Raw genomic sequence first — 5,280 nt, 5'->3', positions numbered from 1 at the left:
ATGCTATGGAGTTGGGCCCACTCTCTGTTCCTCTTTTTGTATGTGTGTGCCCTTTTGTTCTTTTTTATGATGAAAAAATTTATATTTAGAATTAGCCAGCTGGATTCAGTTTATTTTTTTCTTTTTTTTAATTTAATTTTTATTTTATATTGGAGTATAGTTGATTTACAATGTTGTATTAGTTTCAGGTGACAGCAGAGTGATACACATGTCTATTATTTTTCAGATTCTTTTCCCATATAAGTTATTATAGAATACTGAGTAGAATTCCCTGTGTTATACAGCAGGTCCTTGTTGTTTATCTATTTTAAATATAGTAGTATATATATGTTAATTCCAAACTCCTAATTTATCCCTCGCCCCACCTTTCCCCTTTGGGAACCATAAGTTTGTTTTCTATGTCTGTGAGTCTGTTTCTGTTTTATAAATAAGTTTAGAAGAACCTAATTTTGTTGGCAACATCCAAAGCATCAGTCAGGACCTAGTGGAACATATGCCTTCTTCTCTCCATCGGGCTTGATTAGGGTATTGACCTTGGCCACTTCCATGTCATAGAGCTTCTCCACAGCCTGCTGGATTTGGTGCTCTTGGGGTTGAGGTCATGATGAACGCAAGTCTGTTGTTTATTGTTGTCTTCTACCTTCTACGTGGCTGACTTAGTGGTCAGGGGGAACTTGACGATGGCATAGTGGGGGCGGTCTTCCAAGGATATTTGGGCCGCCTTCAGAGCTGCTGTGTCTTGGGTCTCTAGAAGATGGGTGACATATGGGTCTTCCATTTTTGTGTGGCTGTAGACACCTTTGAGTGCTGCCTTCTTGGCCTTCAAAACCTTTGCTTTGGCTTCAGCTTTGGGAGGGTCAGGAGTTTCCTTCTTTACTTTCAGCAATATCTTTGTGAAAAGCTTGTCCTTTTCTTAAATGAGAATGTTTATTATGATTATTCAGTAATCCTTCTTTTTGTGCTCTGTGTTTTGGAGTTTATTAAACATAACACTTAGTCTAAAGACCGTAGAAAGTCTAAATTGGGATTACGATGACACTAAAGGAGAAATGAATGTCATCTGGAGAATATGAACTCTGAGAAAAACTGACTTATATAATCATCTCTAGATGTAATAACTGGACTTGACTTTACATTGTTTTCTAAAGTCAAAAAGATATATACTCCTTAAGATGTTTTCTTCAAAGCTCCTCCTTGTTAACACTTCCGTAGTTTGGCCAGAAGTGTGTCACAAGATTGTCTCTAGTTGCAAGTAGAAACTGGAAAGATACTGCTAACTACAAAAATTACAACCCATAATTACAGTTTTTTTTTTTTTTAATAAGAGGGAAGTAGAGAATTACAATTTAGTAGAAGACTATTCATAATTGCCTATTCAGAAAATGAAATCATTGAGTTCCAATTAATGACAAGAGACTTCTATAAATGATCATTTGTTACCATAATGAGAAGACTTCTAAATTACTGATAAACATTGCAAAATGATTCTTTGATGGATTTACAGAATGGTGGATTACTTGCTTAAGGCTCTGTCTTCCCCTCACCTGGGCATTGGAACTTCATCACTATTTACAGAACTGCTGTGAGGGCTGCAGTGTTTTTATGTGGACCCCGCTCTCTGGGCACAGTGGGTTGTTCTCTGTGTGTGCATTCTGTTTATTGAAAAGCCAAATAGTTAATGGTTTTGAGCTGCATCAGTTGAGATAACTAGGTTATGTTGCAGTAAGCAACAGTAAAAATTCTTAGAGGCTTATAACCATGAGTGTTTTCATCCTGTGGGTTCATCTCAGACTGGCACAAATTCTGCTCCCCACTGCCTTCATGTTGGGATCCAGGTTGACTGACTGAATGACCCTGATCTGTGATTTCACTGGTCTTATGTAAAGAGGAAAGATGCACGGCTGTCCCTGGGCTAGCTCTTAAAGCTTTTGATTGCATGTGGCACATGACATTTTTACTCAAATTCTTTAACCAAGGCAAGTTATAAGACCCCCTCCTAAATTCAAAAGGGCAGGGGATCAGTGAATATTTTGAGCAATAATAGAATATTCTTCAAAAGACACTGGGCACTGCGTAGGTTAAATTCTGGCTCTGTCATTTAACAACAATGCTACTTTTTAGACAAGTTAGAAAATGTCTCTGTGCGTCACACTCTTCATTGAAAAGTAAACATAATTCTGGTTACAACTTACACAGAACTGACCTGAGGATTCAATAAAATTGTTAGGTAGTTAGTCAGACATTAGCAGCAAGGAGGTAACAGTGGTGAGACAAACAAGAAGAATAAATCGAGTCACACACCCAGCCATCTGGGGACTCTCCCTTGACCCCATTCAGATCGGGCTGAAACTATGGTCGTGTGGTGGGCAGCTTATCCTGATAAAGAGGGACCACAGTAATACGAGGGGACGTCCCTGGGCTGCGCATGCCCAGACCAGACAGGTGTATAACCTATAGTAAACCCAAACTCCTTATACCATAATTATAATAAAATCTACCTGTGGTTTTGCCCCCCTGAGTGGGCGTTTCTTAGCGATTCAAGGATGAGAGCATGCGCAGCAGTAAACTTGTTATACAGCTCGGGATCGTCAATCAAGTAATGATCCCCTGTCACTCACCCCCGCCTCCCTGCAAAGTGCTCCTTAAAAGCGCCCTTAAGCTTGTATAGAAATGCTGCTTTTGATTCGCAGAAACAGCTCTCTCTCTCAGAGTGTACCTATGCTTAAATAAACTTTGCCCTGTGCTTAAGCTTAATGTGGTAGTTTGCAATTCTTTGTTTACTACTGTGGAACCAAGATTGCTGGTCCGGGCCTTCCTTTCACATCGGTTGAAGCTATTTTGTTACAACACACGTCCACCTAGTGACAAACTAACAGCTAGAAAATGCATAGCACAGTATTTGGCCTCAAAGCATCAACTTTAAACAAGATTATATTATATTGGATTCAACTTTTGATTCAAAACATTAAAGTTGACTTAGATAAAAATAACCCATGTGCTCTAGTTCTAACCTATTTTCTTTTAATGAATTGCTACCCGAAGATCATAAAGGCTGAATGCCTCTGTCAATAGTAAGTTGCTTGCCGGGGGCTTTCATTGTCCATTCTTTGTTCTCTCAGTAGCCTTCAATCTTTTTTTACTTATTTTCATAAGAGACACTTTGATTAAAATTAAGACTCATCAGCTGCTCTTAAGATTTAACAGAAAACTGAATGTAATACCCTCTTTTACAGAATGTAAATAATGCAAACACACGCTGTTACCATGGGAGCAGTCTAATCAAATATCAAACAATTGCCGTAATTCATTTTAGTAATCGTCCACTCTGTGATACAGAAGTCCATGGCACTGGTGTTGCTACTTAGGAGTTCACCTGTGTTTTACCCTCTGAAACCTTACATTAGTTTTGTATTCTCATTCCCAGAGTCAAACATTGTCCTATTTACTGGATTTATCTGTTCTCAAAAATAGTTCAGCCTTCGCAACCAGAAAACTAAAGCAAGCTCTGCCTAAGAGGGGCAAGTTTTCTCTCAAGCCAAACAGAAACTGTCATTTTGCTTTTGCCAGTTTCTGGCCTTTTAGGATCTCACCAGCTGAGTTGATCTCACTGTCTGTTATGGGCTTCTTTACTTACCATTGCTGCTCCTGCCGCCTCTAGGGCAGGAGACAATATTTTCTCCTGCTTTGTAAAAAGAGATAGACTTAGCCTCATACTTTGCCATTGATCACTCCTTCAGAGCGACTTGGACAAAGACAGTTGCCTTTTTCAATTGCATTTTCCTGACCCCTGTGCAACATACAACAGCGTTGCCAATTGTTTATATTTTATGCCCAATGACCTTCCAAATATATCATTTTCTCAAAATCATAAAAAATAAAATATGTTTAGGTATCACATTTTATTTGAATTTAAAACAGGAATTCACACTGGACAATTTACTACAATCCTATATTTATACATTTATGAATATTTATGGATTTATAGATTTATATTATGTCTATAAGTAAATATGAGAGGTAATATTGATACCTTAAATTTTGTTTTAAAAAATTTTAAGGAAACTATTTCTTATGGTCATAGTTAGCGGAATAAGAGATTTCATTTAAGATCAAATAACAGTAAGTTCATGTTTATAATATCTTTGAGAGATACAAAATGTATGCCTTTATTTTATGTCATGGTTAATTTAGGCCCTTCTAGTATATCTCTGCAAAGTACCCATGTAGTAAAACTGGCTAGAAAATCAAATAAAATGAACTGTAATGCAACAAAAAGACATGCTAGGCATTAATTTACATTAGGACAAATATTAATCATGAAGTTTCCCTTTCATACTTCAGAGAATTAGAACTGAGTTGTGCAGTTGACATATTTAATTTTATTTTCCATTATTGCTATACATTTCTTTTATTATACATTTTTATTTATGTACATAAAATGGACTAGAATTATACAGAGAATCTCATTCACTTATTTTTATTATTGAGGGAGAGTACCTACAACTTCTTGCTTCTTAATTCTGTTCATGGATGTCTTAAATAACAGGATTTAACTTGTGTGGGGCTGGAAACTAGGGCATTCAGCAAGAAGGCATTAGAGTTTAAGAAAAGACTGGCTAGGAGAACTGATTGAAAGATAGATTAAAAAATAGAAAAGGAAAAGGAGCAAAGATAAATAGCAGCCATACAATAAAAAAAGAAGTAAAGATAACATTTGACCTATCAATCAAGTCTATATGAATAATAATTTTTTAAAAGGAAATGACAATCAAGAAACAACTTAGAACAGCCAACATTATCTAATTTCCCAGTGAAAGTATGAAAGAGACAATGACCACTGCAGATTGCCTTTCAGAAATTTCACCAACTCAAATCAGGATACACTGCACTTCCAGTTCAGGATAAAGCATTTTAAAGTTCATGCTGGCATTTTAGATAAAGTTCTTAGTGGTAGATAAGCTAAAGTATAACTGAAGCCAAATAAAGTATTTGCTTTATTTTTCATAGATATGGAGTGCTGGACCCCTACAGAGAGTTTGGTTACCTGTGATGAAGTGGGAAAAAATAATAAATTCACAGAGAATACTCTTTTTACTTGAATGTAAAGTTTAGTATACATGAAACAATTTTGGATAAAATATGTGAAATTTATTTTAATGGATATAATACTGAGCTTTTTAATTTACTATCATTAAATCACTGATTATCCATATTGTCTATATTTAACAAATGTTATTTAAAAGATTTGAAGATTATGTCTTCAGATCCATGCAGTTAGTT

The 5,280-nt window shown here is 36.1% G+C and overlaps 1 pseudogene; it reads right to left on the bottom strand.

Moving 5' to 3' along the window:
• Positions 1 to 433: 433 nt before the first annotated feature.
• LOC118883487 lies at positions 434 to 3,722 on the bottom strand (annotated as a pseudogene).
• Positions 3,723 to 5,280: the final 1,558 nt, after the last annotated feature.

This window comes from Balaenoptera musculus, chromosome 1 (genome assembly GCF_009873245.2).
Source record: "Balaenoptera musculus isolate JJ_BM4_2016_0621 chromosome 1, mBalMus1.pri.v3, whole genome shotgun sequence".
Classification (NCBI taxonomy): Eukaryota; Metazoa; Chordata; class Mammalia; order Artiodactyla; family Balaenopteridae; genus Balaenoptera; species Balaenoptera musculus.
This window is presented reverse-complemented; position numbering and strand designations above follow the sequence as displayed.